Genomic DNA, 19,074 nt, shown 5'->3' on the forward strand with positions numbered 1-19,074 from the left:
GAAATCAGATGAGAAAATTTTAGAAATATTTTTGAAAAATTTTTGAAAATAAAATAAAAAGAAAATTACCTAATCTGAGCAACAAGATGAACCGTCAGTTGTCCAAACTCGAACAATCCCCGGCAACGGCGCCAAAAACTTGGTGCATGAAATTGTGATGTCCAGGCTCGAACAATCCCTGGCAACATGAGCAACTTGGTACGCGTAATCGTGATTACACTTTAATTATGTAAAATTCATGGCTCTTTCTTCCCCTGGCAATGGCGCCAAGAACATGGTGCCAATACCATGGTTCACAACTTCGATACAACTAACCAGCAAGTGCACTGGGTCGTCCAAGTAATACCTTACGTGAGTAAGGGTCGAATCCCACGGAGATTGTTGGTATGAAGCAAGCTATGGTCACCTTGCAAATCTCAGTTAGGCAGATATAAAACAGTTATGGAGTTTTCGAATAATAATTAATAGAATAGGGATAGAAGTACTTATGTAAATCACTGGTGAGAATTTCAGATAAGCGTATGGAGATGCAATCGTTCCTCTGAACCTCTGCTTTCCTGCTATCTTCATCCAATCAGTCTTACTCCTTTCCATGGCTGGCTTTATGCAAGGGCATCACCGTTGTCAGTGGCTACATCCCCTCCTCTCAGTGAAAAATATGCTCACATGCTCTGTCACAGAACGGCTAATCATCTGTCGGTTCTCGATCATGCTGGAATAGGATTCACCCTCCTTTTGCGTCTGTCACTAACGCCCAACACTCGCGAGTTTGAAGCTCGTCACAGTCATTCAATCATTGAATCCTACTCGGAATACCACAGACAAGGTTTAGACTTTCCGGATTCTCTTGAATGCCGCCATCATTCTAGCTTACGCCACGAAGATTCCGATTAAGAGATCTAAGAGATACTCATTCAATCTAATGTAGAACGGAGGTGGTTGTCAGGCACGCGTTCATAGGGGATGATGATGATTGTCACGTTCATCACATTCAGGTTGAGGTGCGAATGAATATCTTAGAAGCGAAATAAGATGAATTGAATAGAAAACAGTAGTACTTGCATTAATCTTTGAGGAACAGCAGAGCTCCACACCTTAATCTATGGAGTGTAGAAACTCTACCATTGAAAATACATAAGTGAAAGGTCCAGGCATGGCCGAGATGGCCAGCCCCCAAAACGTGATCACAGGATCAAAATACAATCCCTGATCCAGGATGGTCAAAAGGACGTCTAATACAATAGTGAAAGGTCCTATTTATAATAAACTAGCTACTAGGGTTTACATGAGTAAGTAATTGATGCATAAATCCACTTCCGGGGCCCACTTGGTGTGTGCTTGGGCTGAGATTTGAGTGTTACACGTGTAGAGGCCATTTGTGGAGTTGAACGCCAGGTTTTGATCCATTTCTGGCGTTCAACTCTGGTTTTAGATCCTTTTCTGGCGCTGGACGCCAGAATTGGGCAGAGAGCTGGCGTTGAACGCCTGTTTACGTCGTCTATTCTTAACCAAAGTATGAACTATTATATATTTCTGGAAAGCCCTGGATGTCTACTTTCCAACACAATTAGAAGCGCGCCATTTTGAGTTCTGTAGCTCCAGAAAATCCACTTTGAGTGCAAGGAGGTCAGAATCCAACAGCATCAGCAGTCCTTCTTCAACCTCTGAATCTGATTTTTGCTCAAGTCCCTCAATTTCAGCCAGAAAATACCTGAAATCACAGAAAAACACACAAACTCATAGTAAAGTCCAGAAATGTGAATTTAACATAAAAACTAATGAAAACATCCCTAAAAGTAACTAGATTCTACTAAAAACATACTAAAAACAATGTCAAAAAGCGTATAAATTATCCGCTCATCACAAGCCCACGTTAAATAGCCACGTTAACTAAGTTAACGTGGGCTCTAACGTGGGAACAAAGGGGGCTTTTCAAAGTTATTGGGAATGTTAAGTCTCAATAACGTGTGCGAAAGACTTAGAGGCAATGTTAGTGGCAACGTTTGTGCCACTAACGTTGAAGTTAACGTGGCTTTTACTTAGGAACGTTAGTGAGAAAGTTGATTGTCACTAACGTTTTCGAAATCATATTTTCACTAAACGTTAACACCCCTAACGTCCTGAGCTAAAGTCTCTGCCCACTTCACACTTTCTCTCTGTAAGTAAAGCCAAGCCCAAATGAAGAAGAGAACTACTTCAAACTCAAGATCCAAAGGCCCAAGACTTGAAGAGCCAACTAGAAGCTGAGAAAAGTAGTATATATAGGAGTAGCTTTAAATTGTTGAAAGGGGGCTGAAAAGTTAGAAAAGAGAACTACTCTCTGTATTTTACCTTCTCTGCAATTTCTAGTTTTATGATGTATTCTCCATCTTTGTTTTCATTTTCTAGAGCTATGAACAACTAAACCCCTTTCATTGAGTTAGGGAGCTCTGTTGTAAGTTGATGGATCAATACTAATTTTCATTTTTCTTCTTCTCTTTTTTCTCTTGATTTTACTTGAAAGCTTTCGATCTTCATCCAATTGGGTAGCTATCTTGGAAAAGGAGCTATTCAGACTTGGATCTCTTCTGAACCTTGAAAGAGGAATGAAGAGATCAAGCTAGAAATGCTTTCTCATGCTAGACCAAATTGGGTTTGGATGGATATGTGACTATAATCCTCTCAATACCTGGTTTGGGAAATGCATGTGGTATAATCAGTGACCACACTTCATCTCTTCTCATGAGCAATTGACCAAGGAATTGGCTATTGATCAAGATTTGAGAGATTGAATTGCAAGAAATTGTAATTCAATCAATTAAGATTGCCAAGGAGATCAATGAGTGCATTGATTGAGGAAGAGATGAAAATGAACTTGATCCGGAGAATTGCAACATCTCCTAAGCCCAATGAACTCCCCATCTCTAATCTTACCCATTCTCTTTAATTTCCGCCATTTACTTTTATGAGCAAATCCCCCATTCCCATTTACAATTCTGCAATTTACTTTCAGTCATTTACTTCCAGTCCTTTAATTCTAGCATTTACTTTTCTGTTATTTACATTCCCGCCATTTTATTTTCTGCAACTCTCAACCCAAATTCTGGATTCGCTCAACTAGAACATTCTTCTAATTAAAGTTGCTTGATCAATCAATCCCTGTGGGATTCGACCTCACTCTATTGTGAGTTTTTACTTGACGACAAATTCGGTACACTTGCCGAAGGAAATTTGTTGAGAGACAGTTTCCACCTGCATCAAAGCCTTCAACCTTCACTAAGACATCCTCTACAAGTCCATAAGCCTGTTTCCTTGAATTGTCTGCCATCTCTAGTGAGATTCTTGCAGCTTGTACCTCAAAGATCCCTAGTTTCTCCATTACAGAGAGTGGCATGAGGTTTATACTTGAATCAAGGTCACACAGAGCCTTCTTAAAGGTCATGGTGCCTATGATGCAAGGTATTAAGAACTTTCCGGGATCCGATTTCTTCTGAGGTAATTTCTGTTGAACCAAGGTATTCAGTTCATTGATAATCAATGGAGGTTCATCCTCCTAAGTCTCATTACCAAATAACTTGGCATTCAGCTTCATGATTACTCCTAGATACTGAGCAACTTGCTCTTCAATAATATCTTCATCCTCATCAGAGGAAGAGTACTCATCAGAGCTCATGAATGGCAACAGTAAATTCAGTGGAATCTCTATGGTCTCTATATGAGCCTCAGATTTCCTCAATAAGGAACTCCTTAGGGGTCAGTGGACATCCATTGAGGTCTTCCTCATTGGAAATCACTACCTTTTGACTCTCTCCAGGTTCGGCCATGTAGGGTGTATTGATGGCCTTGCACTCTCTCTTTGGATTCTCTTCTGTATTGCTTGGAAGAGTACTAGGAGGAGTTTCAGTAACTCTTTTAATCAGTTGACCCACTTGTGCCTCCAAATTTCTAATGGAGGACCTTGTTTCAGTCATGAAACTGAGAGTGGTCTTAGATAGATCAGAGACTATGGTTGCTAAGTCAAAGAGGCTCTGCTTAGAATTCTCTGTCTATTGCTCAGAAGATGATGGAAAAGGCTTGCTATTGCCAAACCTATTTCTCCCACCATTATTATTATTGAAGCCTTGATTAGGCTTCTACTGATCCTTCCATGAGAAATTGGGAAAATTTCTCCATGAAGGATTATAAGTGTTTCCATAGGATTCTCCCATGTAATTCACCTCTTCCATTCCAGGATTCTCAGGGTCATAAGCTTCTCCTTCAGGGGAGGCTTCTTTAGTACTGCTTGATGCAGCTTGCATTCCAGTCAGATTCTGAGAAATCATATTGACTTGCTGAGTCAATATTTTATTTTGAGCCAATATTGCATTCAGAGTATCAATCTCCAGAACTCCTTTCTTCTGAGTTGTCCCATTATTCACAGGATTTCTTTCAGAAGTATACATGAACTGGTTATTTGCAACCATTTCAATGAGTTCCTGGGCTTCTGCAGGCGTCTTCTTCAGATGAAGAGATCCCCCAGCAGAGTGATCCAATGACATCTTGGATAATTCAGACAGACCATCATAGAATATACATAAGATGCTCTATTCTGAAAGCATGTCAAAAGGACACCTTCTGATCAATTGCTTGTATCTTTCCCAAGCTTCATAGAGGGATTCACCTTCCTTCTATCTGAAGGTTTGGACTTCCACTCTAAGCTTGCTCACATTTTGAGGTGGAAAGAATTTGGCCAAGAAAGCATTGACCAACTTTTCCCAAGAGTTCAGGCTCTCTTTAGATTGTGAGTCCAACCATATCCTATCTCTATCTCTTACAGCAAAGGGGAAAAACATAAGTCTGTAGACCTCAGAATTAACCCCATTGGTCTTAACAGTGTCATAGATTTACAAGAATTCATCTAAGAATTTATGAGGATCTTCCAATGGAAGTCCATGAAACTTGCAATTCTGCTACATTAGAGAAACTAATTGAGGCTTAAGCTCAAAGTTGTTTCCTCCAATTGCAGGAATTGAGATGCTTCTTCCATAGAAGTCAGAAATTGGTGCAGTAAAGTCACCAAGTACCTTCCTTGCATCTCCACCATTGTTGTTATTTTTGGCTGCCATGTTTTCTTCTTTTTCGAAAATTTCTGTTAGGTCCTCTCCAGAGTTTTGTGCTTTAGCTTCTCTCAGCTTCCTCTTCAGAGTCCTTTCAGGTTCAGGATCAGCTTCAACAAGAATATTCTTATCCTTGTTCCTACTTATATAAAAAAGAAGAGAACAGAAAAGAAGAGAAATCCTCTATGTCACAGTATAGAGATTCCTTTATGTGAATAGAAGAAAAGAAGAATAGAATGAAGAAGGAAGAAGAAGAAGAATTCGAACACAGAGAGAGGGAGAGGGTTCGAATTATAAGTAGAAGAGAAGTGTTAATAAATAAATAAAATAAATAGAAAGAGATGAGAGAGGGAGATATTCGAATTTTTAAAAAGAAAAGAAAAATATTTTTGTTTTTATTTTAATTATTAATTAGAATTCGAATTTAAGAAGAAAAATAAAATTAAAATTAGAATTTAAAATAATTAGTTAATTAAAAATAATTTTGAAAAAGTTGTTAGTGGTTTTCAAAAATTAGAGAGAGAAAAGTAGTTAAGTGGTTTTGAAAAAGATAAGAAATAGTAAACTTTTAAAATCAAACAAAAAGTCAAGTAGTTAATTGAAAAAGATTTGAAAATAAAATTTGAAAAGATAAGAAGTTAGAAAAAGATTTGAAAAAGAAATTAAAAAAGATTTTATTTTGAAAATTAAAGTTGATGACTTGACTAACAAGAAACTAAAATATATGATTCTAGAATTTAAAGATTGATCCTTTCTTAATAGGTAAGTAACAACTTGAAATGTTTGAATCAAAACATTAAATGTTAGTGATAATTTCGAAAATCATGAATTAAAAATAAGAAAAAGATTTTGAAAATCAATTTTAAAATTTTTCAAAATATTAAGAAGAAAAATGAAAAAGAAATTTATTTTGAAAAAGATTTGAAAAGATAAAATTTTTAAATTGAAAATTTGACTTGACTCACAAGAAACCCAAATTTTAAAAATTTTTGACCAAATCAGCTCAAAATTTCGAAATTTATGAGTAAAATAAGGGAAAGATATTATATTTTTTATTTTTGAATTAATGAGGAAAGAGAAAAACAACTCAATGACACAAAACATAAGAAACTAAGATAAAAACAAATAATGCATGCAAGAACACTTTGAATGTCAAGATGAACACCAAGAACACTTTGAAGGTCAAGATGAACATCAAGAACATATTTTTGAAAATTTTTAAGAAAAGAAACACATGCAAGACACCAAACTTAAAAAATTTTTTAATGTTCAGACACTAATAATTCGAAAATGGATATGAAAAACAAGAAAAGACACAAAACAAGAAAAATTAAAGATCAAACAAGGAAAATCATCAAGAACAATTTGAAGATCAAGAAAGAACACATGATGAATTTTTGAAGATTTAAAGAAAATTAAAAGTATGCAATTGACACCAAACTTAAAATTTGACACAATACTCAAACAAGAAACACAAAATATTTTTCGTTTTATGATTTTATTAAATTTTTTGTAATTTTTTTTTCAAAAATTATTTTGGAAAAAGAAAATAAAGGGATACAAAATTTTTAATAAGAATTCCAAGAATCATGCAATGTTAGTCTAAAGCTTCGGTCCAAAAGAAATTAGACATGGCCAATGGCCAGCTAAGCTTTAGCAGATCATTACATACAACAGCCAAATTGATGGGAACCACAAGGATCTTGCAAAGATAAGTGAAAACCTCAGTCTAAAAGATTAGATATGGCTTAACAGCCAGCCAGGCTTTAACATATCTCATGAAACTCTAGAATTTATTCTTAAAAATTCTGATGAACACATAATTTTGTTTTTGTAATTTTTTGAAAATAAAAGTAAAAAGCTTAAACATAAAATAAAATTACCTAATCTAAGCAACAAGATGAACCGTCAGTTACCCAAACTCGAACAATCCCCAGAAACGGCGCCAAAAACTTGATGTGGGAAATTGTGATTCACACTTTTCACAACTCCGCACAACTAACCAGCAAGTGCACTGGGTCGTCCAAGTAATAAACCTTACGTGAGTAAGGGTCGATCCCACGGAGATTGTCGGCTTGAAGCAAGTTATGGTCATCCTTATAAATCTCAGTAAAGCGGATTCAAATGGTTATGAGTTTTTGATAATTAAAAGATAAATAAAACATAAAATAAAATAAAGTTACTTATGTAATTCATTGGTGGGAAAAGCGTCTGGAGATGCTTTGTTGCTTCTGAACCTCTGGTTTCCTATTGCCTTCTTCCAACCATGCGTGCTCCCTTCCATGGCAAGCTGTAGGATCCTCTCAGTGAAAATGGTCCTCTACGGTTTCTGCACGGCTATTCAACTGTCGGATTTCTCGTCTCGGATGAAAAATACTAGGCACAGCTACTGCATGGCTAATCATCTGTCGGTTCTCGCTAGCGTCGGAATATAATCCATTGATCCTTTTGCACACTGTCACTGCGCCCAACATTCACAGGTTTGAAGCTCGTCACAGTCATCCCTTCCCAGATCCTACTCGGAATACCACAGACAAGGTTTAGACTTTCCAGATCCCAGGAATGCTGCCAATTGGTTCTAGCCTATACCACAAAAATTATAATCTCACGGACTCGGTCCGTGTATTAGATATCCAAGAGAATATACTCCAGCCGTCGTCCAATAACTACGTTGAACATCATGTAGACCGCTTTGTGGTTGTCAGCCAAGCGATCTTGGCTAAGCGAGTAACGAAGATTGGGTGATTGTCACGGGTTACCCTTTATTCTGACTTAACTGAATTATGTACGAGAGTATATCTTGGATAAGAATTAGGGGTGAATTGAATAGAAAAACAATAGTACTTGCATTAATTCATGAAGAATAGCAGAGCTCCACACCTTAATCTACGGGGTGTAGAAACTCTACCGTAGAAAATACATAAGTGAAAATAGTCTAGGCATGGCCGAATGGCCAGCCTCTCCAAATGTGAAAAATGGTCCAAAGATGATCAAAAGATCAAAAGTGATCAAAAGATATAAAAGTGATCAAAAGATCTAAAATAAATCTTTAAAAGTAGTTTTTATACTAAACTAGTAACCTAGGGTTACAAAAAATGAGTAACTAAGTGCAGATAGTGCAGAAATCCACTTCCAGGGCCCACTTGGTGTGTGCTTGGGCTGAGCATTAAAGCTTTTTCGTGCATAGGCTGTTCTTGGAGTTAAACGCCAGCTTTGGTGCCAGTTTGGGAGTTTAACTCCAATTCTGGTGCCAGTTTGGGCGTTTTATGCTAGAAAGTTTTAGGCTGGCTTTGAGCGCCAGTTTGGACCATCAAATCTCGGACAAAGTATGCCCAGAATCCAACAGCATTTGCAGTCCTTTTTTAGCCTCTGAATCAGATTTTTGCTCAGGTCCCTCGATTTCAGCCAGAAAATACCTGAAAACACAGAAAAACACACAAACTCATAGTAAAGTCTAGAAATATAATTTTTGAATAAAAACTAATAAAAAATAATAAAAAGTAATAAAATCATACTAAAAACTATGTAAAAACAATGCCAAAAAGGGTATAAATTATCCGCTCATCAATTGGCTTAGTCAGGCAAACAGAAAAGAGTGTTTGAATATTCAAAGAACATTAAACAATCGTGCAGAAATTAAAATAGTAAAGTAGATAAGTTGGGAATAAAATATGGAGAAAGCAGTTAAGGTTTCAGAGTTATCTATTTTTCCGGATTACTTTTCTTACTAACTATTTTAATCATGTAGGATTTAATTTATGGCAAACTATATGTGACTAGACCCTAATTTCTTAGACTTTTCTAGTCTCCTCTAAAATTCATCAACAGCCAATTCCTTGGTCAATTAATTCCAATTAGAGGGTGATGATCAAATTCCAGTTTATATGCCACAAAAACTCTAATTATCCAAAAATAAAAGGATTATATGTCATGTATCCCGTTAAATCCAAATAATTAAAATTGAGGAGAATATGTTTTCAAGCTGTTTTTCAAGTAAAGAGCTTTTCCAAGTTATACAAGAACTCAATTAGAACATGGGTCATACTTCTGTTCCACCCAAATTCATAAGATAAAGAGTGAGAACAATTCTTAAATTGTAAATCTAAACATGAATTAAAATAGGAAAAGCAATAAAATCAATCCATACAAATAGATAGAGCTCCTAACCTTAACAATGGAGGTTTAGTTGCTCATGGTTCAGAGAAAAATAAGGATTGTAAATTGAAATCGAATAATGTTGTCCTGGAACCCCCCTGTTGGAATCCCCTTTTGATCTCTAATCCTAATTAATTTAAAATCTATCTTCTAAAACTAAAATAATATCTTTTCCTAAAAAAATATTTGAATTTAAATTAGAATTAATTAACAAGTCTTCAGTTGATGGGTGGGGACCACTCGTTTTGTCCATTCTGCAGCTTCTAATCTGTGCTTTCTGGGCTGAAAACTGAGTCAAAACAGCCCAAAAATCGCCCCCAGCGTTTTTTGCATTTTCTACACGTGGCGCATGTCACGCGTACGCGTCAGTCACGCGTACGCGTCAATGGTCTTCTTCGCGTGTCACGCGTACGCGTCGCTGAGCAAATCTTCAAATCACGCGTACGCGTCAGTCACGTGTACGCATCGCCATGGAAAGCTCCAAATCACACGCACGCATCAGTCATGCGTACGCGTCGCTCCTCGCTGCCATCTCTTTTGATTCTTGTGCTGCAGAAACTCTATCAACTCCAGCCAAATGCTACCTAAAATAAACAAAATTGCAAAAGACTGAAAGTAGCATCCATATTGGCTAAAAGATAATTAATTCTTTGTTAAACTCAACAAATTAGATGCAAATTTACTAGGAAAAGATAGGAAAGATGCTCACGCATCAATGCAGACTATGAAGATCCCTATGGCGGTTTGTGCTAAAATAGATAAACTCTGTAGGGACTTCCTTTGGGGCAGCAGCGAAGATGATAGAAAGATACATCTCTTAAGTTGGGAGAAAATTTGTAAACCAAAGGAGGAGGGTGGTCTAGGAATTCGAAGAGCACAAGAGACCAATCAACTGTTTCTTTTGAAACTTGCTTGGGGGATTAATCTACAAAAGGGAGTCCCTATGGGTTCAGGTGATGAGAGCAAAGTATGCGGGAGGAGACAGCATCATACCCAAAGTCCATAAGAAGACCAGCAGCTCAAACGCTTGGATTGGAATAACAAAGGTTTGGGAAAGATTTCAAGGGAATCTAATTTGGAGAATAGGTGATGGAAAAAGTATTTCTTTTTGGGAGGACCATTGGATCCCAGGAATTCACAAATTAAGAGATTTAGCCACCATTAACCTTGATGAAGAAACACTTGGAGAAAGGTTGTGCGACTATACTAGTTCCCAGAATACTTGGAATTGGACAAAAATTAGTCAGGTTTTGCCTGAGGATGTTCTAGAGCACATCAGAATTTTAAAATCCCCCAATCCTGACATTGGAGCAGAGACTATGGGGTGGCTCCCAGCAGCAGATGGCAGATTCATAATTAAATCACCCTATGAGGCTCTTTTCAGTAACAAGGAGAATAATAACAGGTTACACAAGTTGCTTTGGAAACATAACTTACCTCAACGATTGAAGACCTTCTATTGGCTCCTTAGCCATGAAGCTTTGCTTACCAACAGTAGGAGGAAGAGCAAAAATCTCACAGACAACAGCGGCTGTCCAAGATGCTGCGGAGAGGAAGAGACTATGCTCCACGCCTTACGCGATTGCCCCTACATCCGTATGGCATGGATTAGCATAGTAGACAGAGATACACATGAAAATTTTTTCTCCCAATCCTTTCAGGAATGGCTTAGTACTAACCTTTCCTTGGTATCTCGAAAGCAGTATGGGACTCTGTGGCCCATCATCTTTGTCACAGCATGCAACATAGCCTGGAAGTGTCGAAATGATTTCATTTTCAGGGATGAGATTATGCCAAACAACCAACTTCATCAAATGATAAAGAAAATTGCAGAAAATTATAGCATTACTCTGAGCATAACAAAGCAAACTAGTAGTTTACTAGATCATACAAGAGAGGAGCTTGTCGGGTGGGAGGCACCAAATTGGGGTTGGACTAAGCTGAATGTAGATGGGTCAGTCATTCATCCTGGTAGCAGAGGTGCTTGCGGGGGAATTATTAGGGATTGGGCTGGGCGCACGATTGCTGGTTTCACTATGAACATCGGAGCTTGTACCATAACCATGGCTGAACTATGGGGCTTCTATGTTGGGATTAAGCTAGCTTCTGAGCTAAGGATCACGAAATTAGTGGTTGAATCAGACTCTAACTGTGCTGTTACGCTGGTTCAGAAGGCATTTTCGGAAAGCCATGGTAGCTCTTCTCTCGTCCGGTCGATCAAGGAGCTTTTGGCAAAGATGGTTAATGTAGAAGTGAAACATATCTACAGGGAGGCCAATTTCTGCATGGATGCCCTAGCTAAGATAGGTCAAAGAGAAGCTGTTGGAATTAAACTCTTCGAACAGCCCCCTCCATGCTTATATCACCACCTTCTTGCTGATGCAAGTGGTGTTAAGTATGGGAGAGTGGTAGCAGTATAGTTCTTTTTGTTCTTTTGGGCCCTGCGCCCTGTTTCTTATAAAACAATAAGATAATCCAATAATCCTTCAAAAAAAAAATTTATACCAAGGCAAATAAAGACATGGAGAACGTTATTTTCAAGTATATCATTTTGAAGTTGTAGAACTCGTTTGTCCAACCCAATGTTTTGAAAACCGGATTAGACTGGCCGGTTCAATCGGGTTAACAGGAAACCGATCACTTAGCCGATCCGGTCCACCCACAAAATTGCACTACCAAAAACCGGTCAAATCGGTTGTTAACTGGCGAACCGGTTTTCCCCCAGGCAATGAAAACGGCGTCGTTTGGTTTTTTTTTTTTAAAATGCTGAAGAGTGAAGAACGTGTTGCAGCCAACCCTAAATCCCTAATCCCTAATCAGTTAAACTCTTCCAAGAAGGCAAGAACACTCCCACTCCCAAAGTCCCAACCCTAAGCTCTTCGAGGCTAGAGCTTCTGCATACGAAGGAGAACCGATGCCGTGAATCGAGGGTCACTGTTGCAGGTCATCGCTCACCGTCGCGGCTCGTCGCCCACTGCCGCGGCTCGTCGCTCACGGTTCTGTTCTCTATTTCGAGGCTCGAGCTTCTGGCCTTCTGTTCTCTACTTCATCTTGCGGTAAGTTCTGGTTTTTGGCTCTTTCTTCTGTTATTGGCTTCTTGCTGTTTTCATTCTTTGTTCTGGACTTCTGATCTTCTGCATACGACGGACAACCGACACCGTGAAGAACACTCCCACTGTCGCAGGTCGTCGCTCACCGTCGTGGGTTCTGGGTTTCTGGTTGCTGGGTTTCTGGCTTCGGGGTTTCTGGCTTCTGGGTTTCTGGGTTTCTGGCTTCTGTTCATGCTGTTTTCTGGCTTCTGTTCGTTCTTCTCTTGCGGTAAGTTCTGGTTTCTCGCTTCTGTTTTTTAATTTTTTAATTTTATTTTTTATATGATTAATCAAATGTTGAATAAATTTGTTGTATGTTGAATTTGAGAATAAATTTGATGTATGTTGAATTTGAGAATTCTGCTCTGCTCTGTTCTTCAATTTTTTTATCTTTTCAATTCTGCTCTGTTCAATTTTTTTATTTTGTCAATTCTGCTCTGTTTGAATGCCATATAAATTGTATGAACTATGAACTATGAATTGATATATTGGTCTGGATTCTGGGTTACTGATATTCTAAAATTGTTAAATTTTGAATCTTATTAGTTTAAAAATTATTGCATTTAAAATTATGTATTAAATTTTTTATAATTTTACTTTATATTTAATTAAATCGATTCAACTACAGTTCAACTCTAGTTAAACCATTAAACTATTAAATCAATCATTTGACCGGTTCGATAACTGATCCGGTTCTCACAAGCAACCTACGGGCTATATATGGCGGCATCATACGCTATACAGATCTTTTTATTATTTTATATCCACCCAAAAAAACAAAATACTGCACAGCCTTATTGTAAAATGCTGTTGTTAGAAAAGACACGTGACATATTCAAATCAATAACTTTAGGGAAACATTGCTAGATAGAAGAAAAAAAAAAAAAAAAAACCACCGGGTGGACATGGTTTCATCTCTCATGGTTTGGTGATGCGTTTAATTATAATTTGGGCCGTTTTCATCCGTAATATAAAATCCCCCGTTATCTCTCGCAAACATAACTTAAAATGCAATTTATAGTAGAAGTTGATGAAGTCAAATCCCACTTTATATACGTGTGTGTACGGGTGTGTGGGGGTGTGCTTATGGGAAGAGGGAGTTGTATTTTATGGGGTTAATTATTAAAATAATTTGAGTAATTATCTAAATCAGCCTCAAGGATTTTAGAATCGGATATTTTAGTTCTAAAAAAAATTAATATACAGATCAATCTTTAAGGTTTTACTTTGGCAAATAAATCAATTCCCAGTTCATTTTCTGGCAGAGAAATTACCCAGCTCAGTCCCCAAAGATTTTAAAAACGGACATTTTAGTCCCAAAAAAAACTAATGTACAAATCAATCCCCAACGTTTTTCTCTGTTAGACATAATAGTCTTCCGTCCAAATAAAAAATAAAATAAAATAATTATTATTATTAATTGCATAATAATATTGTACTATATTTTTTATATTTTTTAGACAAAAATAATGATAAATTTATTCATTAAATTTATATATATATATATATATATAGTCACTCAATAATAATAATAATTAATAAAATTATTAGAGATTGTTTTACAAGAAATTCAAAGTTAAAAATATTTGATATTTTTGTATTTAATATAATCAAAAGATGTATTATTTTAAAAAATATGTTTGTGTTAAAAAAATATGTATTTAATATAAATTCAAATTAAAATATTTTTTTAATACATATTTTTTAATACAAATATTTTTTTTACATAGCACATCTTTTAATTATATTAAATATAAAAATATCAAATAGTTTTAACCTTAAATTTCTTGTAGAATAATCTCTAATTAATTTTATTATTATTATTATTATTATTATTGAGTGAATATATATATATATATATATATATAAATCTAATGAACAAATTTATCATTATTTTTGTCTAAAAAATACAAAAAAATATAGTACAGTATTGTTGTATAATTAATAATAATAATAATAATAATAATAATAATAATTATTATTATTATTATTATTATTATTATTATTTTATTTTATTTTTGAATGGAGGACTGTTATGTCTAACAGAGAGAATCGTTGGAGATTGATTTGTACATTAATTTTTCTTTTTGGAACTAAAATGTCCATTTTTAAAATCTTTGGGATTGATCTGGGTAATTACTTTGTCGAAAAATGAACTGAGGACTAATTTGTCTGTCGGAGTAAAACCTTGGAGATTGATATGTGTATTAATTTTTCTTGGAGACTAAAATGTCCGATTTTAAAATTTTGGGGGACTGATTTGGATAATTACTCAAATAATTTTATTCAGATTATTTAGAGATTATCTGATTTGAAAAAAAGAAAGAGGCGATTTTAATCAATTATACCCATATTTTGGGTTGTTTGATGTCATAAATAAATTTGAACCCTTAAAAAATTTATAGAATAGGCGAATTCAAACCTCTTACAATTGACACAGTCTTTCGTTCTTAGGACAGAAGTTATTTATTTAGTGTGTGTTTGGATTACAGTTTGTAAACAGAAGTTTGTATAAAATTGATTTTGTAAATTTAATTTTGATAACAAGTAAGTTTGTGTGAATGTGATTTATGTTTGGCAATCTTTATATCAAAATGGATTATAGTAAAATAAATATTATTTAGATTATACTACTCAAAATTACTTTTAGATAAAAAATTACTAAAAGAGACATCAATTAAAATAATTTTTTATATTATTCTATTATTTTACTTTAGATATTTGAATTTGAATATTTATTTACTAAATTAAAGTAACATATAAAAGTTGACAAAATATATTTTAATACATAAAAGCACTAATAAATATTAAATTAAAAGATAAAACACTAATAAAATATATAAAAAATAATATCTTATACAAAATTAGTACATAAGAACACTATTATTTTTACTACATGTGATTAATAATTTGATCCCTAATCGAGTCTCAAATACAATCTATTTCGGTAGAAGAGCTAATGGTTAGAGTTTGATCTGAACTTTCACCAACATAACTACTATCTTCTCCATCAAGAATGTTTGCATGTTCATATTGATTAAATCCAGTATCTGTTTCAGAATATCTTCTAATAAAATTATTAATAACCATTGTTGTACACACTATCTGCACTTGGGCTTCAATTTTGAACTTGGGCATGTGTCGCAAGATAGCAAATCTATTTTTCCACACTTCAAAAGTCCTTTCTATTGTGCATCTTAAACTTGAGTGATAATAATTAAATACTTCATTATGATTTGTAAATCTAGAAGAATTCCTAAAATCTGCAAGATGATAGCGCTCACATTTATATGGACCAATATATCCTTTTGGTGTAGGATAACCGGCATCTACCAAATAATATTTACCTAATGAACAATAAAATTAGTTACATGATAACCAAGTAAATATAGCTTATTTGTAAGAAAATGATAAAAATTAACCTGGAGGATGCGGAAAATTCATGGTAGGAGTTGCAATAGCATTGTCAAATACACGAGCATCATGCGCAATGCCTTCCCATCCAACTAAAACAAAAATAAAACACATGTCCCAATCATATACAGCCATTATATTTTGTGTTGGATATCCTTTTCTTCCAATAAATTTGGGTTGATCACTTGGACTAACTACATATGGGATATGAGTACCATCAATTGCTCCTATAGCATTTTTGAAAAAATAGCCAATATTCGTTGGTCATTTTTTTATTTTGCTATGAACATTCTGAAACTTAGAATCCGATGGCTTAATATATTTAATAGATAATCTCAAGCAAGCAACTAATACCTCATGAAAATTTCTACTTACTGTCTCTTCAGAATGTTGAAACCTTTCTTGTATCATCCTATTACCCACTCCATGACCAACCGTATTTAAGAACATTGCAACCATTACCTAAACTCCCATTTGTCTTCTACATTTTAATCCTTGTTCAACTAATTCATCACAAAATTGAAAAAAACATATTTTTCCATCCGAAATATTTCATAACAACAAATGCCATGACCACATAAAATTTCTTGCACCCATAAATAACCTGTTTGTTCATTAGTTCTGCATGATTTTTGTACAGACAATTGACTGCATATTGACCAATTAATGCAGAAATATTTTCAATCTCTTCTGTATCTTTTTCTATAATAAAAAGTAATTTTGATTCTTCATGTTGTTCTTTTTTATACTCTTCAAACAAATACTCCATGTTCATTCCAAATTAATTAACAAAAATTAAGTTCTATATAAAAATATAAATAAATTATATATAATAAGAGCAATAATTAAGTACCACAAGCATTATATTATAAAATGATACATAAGCAACACACAAATTTTTCTATTGTTTTATTCTAGCATAACAAAAAATTTATGGACAAATTAAAATGGAGTACAATAATAACTTAATTAGTTTTGCATGAAAATCACAAAAAAAAAAATTTTTTTTTTTGCATGAATGGTAATGGATTATATGCTGCATGTTTGAGCCAATCCAACAATCTTTGTTCATATCTTTTTAAGGATACAAACATTTCTCTAACAAGTTTAAACATTATTAGTTGACAACAATGACTATAAAAATTAGGATCACTAGCAATTATTTTCATCTTTTGAATCTCAGCCATTACTTTTCCGTAGATGCACCAGGTATTAGAAATGTGGACACAATAGTTGAGCGTGATTCAGATGCAAAAGCAATTCTATTTATTGCATCTGCAATTTGCTTTGAGGCAGGAACTTTAAAATTTTTCTTCTTTTTTGTTGTTTCACAAACTACATCTCTTCCATTTTTTCGTACTCTTTTGACTATTATTTTCTTGAAAAGAGCTAAGATTAATGTGTTGAAATTCAGTAGTAACTCCCACACTAGCAACTATACCTTCTTCACTATCTCCAGAACCTTCTTCTATATCAACATGACCTTTCTCAAAGTATGGTCGATATCCATTACCATCTTCTTCTATGCCACTAGGTAACATCCCAGATGAGGAAACCCAAGCAAATTTGCCATTGGCCATAGCATCTTTAAATAATATAGTTAACTCATCTTTAAAAGGAAGTCCTTTATTTCTAAATTTTTCATATAAAGATTTTTCTGCATGTGTACAACTAATCAACACAAGACTTATTACCAAAATTAAAGTTAAATTTTTGCTTTAATAATAAGTTACTCCGTACAAATTATTTTCTCTCCCACCATTCATTTGGTGCATCAACAATATGTTTAGTATAATCCCATCCTAAACCCGTTTCTTTGCCAAAAAATTTGTTCCAGTTTTTTCATAATATTGAGACAAAGCATCCTTCCAACATTTCTTTGTAAGAGTGGTTTTATTAAGTTGCTGTTTAGCAATTTGATCTAAGCATGCTTGGATAAATTGTTTAGTGATCTCCATGTCCCATGCTGCTTTTGTCTTTAGAGATTTATTGTTACTCATTATTCTATTAAAAAAATATAAATTTTAGATATATATATATATTTAAATTTCAAGTAATAACGTGAAATGTTAATTTAATATTATTTTTATACCAAACTCTCAATAATTTTATTCTAATAAAACGTTTTTGGCATCCAATATTTATGATTTTATTATACTTATGAATAATTTTTTATTTAGTTTGTCTTTTTTAATGAGATCAATTAATCTATATCATAAAAAAAAGTTACAATAAAACATAGTATATGAAAATTATAATTATAAATTTTACATAGTCAAACACAAATAAAAAATTTCAGCTGAAACAAAAATAAAGTATAATAAAAATATAAAAAGAGAACTCATGTAAATAACAAACGAAAAAAATTTTATAAAACCAACAATATATATTATATGAATAAAAGAAATATAATAAAAGATAAAAAAAATTCATATGAACTATATCAAATAAGAAAAATAAAATAAATTTTGTATAAGATATAAACACAGTGTATAAAAAAGAAAAAAATAGAATTTATACCAACAAGAAATAACAAGAATATCATAAAAAATTAATAACATACCTAAGAGATTAGAACACTGAAAAAATAATAAAAATAAAAATAAAAAAGACACTTAAAATATTAAATATAAAGAAAAGTAAATGATAAAAAAAATTCATATGAACTAAAAAACAATAAGAAATAAAAATATGAAAGAGAGTACTATACATTTTATAATGTCAAATAAAAAGAAAATATTTTATAATTTATTTTAGTGCCGTTAGTACTCTTTAATTTAGTATCATTTTGTACCATAAATTTTTATTATTTATGACTCTTTTGTTACTTATAATTAGTAAATAATAAAAACGAAAATAAAGTACAGTCTATGAAGCACAGACACTTTATTGAGTTACTGTGTCAGCATGTCGGACACATTTCGGACACGACACTTACTGACACTTGTCCGACACGCGTGTCTGTTGTGTCCAACCTTGTCTTAATAAAAAATAAAAAATAAAAAATCTTTTCCGGACACGCTTGGACACACCTAAATACCATCACATGTCAACATGTCCAATCTTATTCTTAACATGTATTCTTAAAATAAATTTAGAAATAGTATATATTATTATTTATTAAAACAAAAAATATTTTAAATACTTTATATAATTAAAATAAGACATTAAAAATAATTAAAAAATTAATTTATGTTTTAATATCAATAAAATATCATTACGATTTATTTAAAAAATACTTTATATTTTATATGTATGCATGTCCCCGTGTCTTTGATAAACCCCATTTTTAGGAGTTATCTTGTGTTGAATTTAAAGGGTTTTGTCAAATTTTCTCCCAT

The 19,074-nt window shown here is 33.7% G+C and overlaps 1 non-coding gene across 1 annotated transcript; it reads left to right on the top strand.

Moving 5' to 3' along the window:
- Window positions 1–4,571: 4,571 nt before the first annotated feature.
- On the top strand, window positions 4,572–4,679 carry LOC148548343 (small nucleolar RNA R71). The gene has a single exon (XR_015898388.1). It is a non-coding gene; the product is annotated as a small nucleolar RNA R71 (small nucleolar RNA).
- Window positions 4,680–19,074: the final 14,395 nt, after the last annotated feature.

The sequence above is a fragment of the Arachis ipaensis genome, chromosome B8 (genome assembly GCF_059453495.1).
Source record: "Arachis ipaensis isolate K30076 ecotype BB chromosome B8, ASM5945349v1, whole genome shotgun sequence".
NCBI classification, from domain to species: domain Eukaryota; kingdom Viridiplantae; phylum Streptophyta; class Magnoliopsida; order Fabales; family Fabaceae; genus Arachis; species Arachis ipaensis.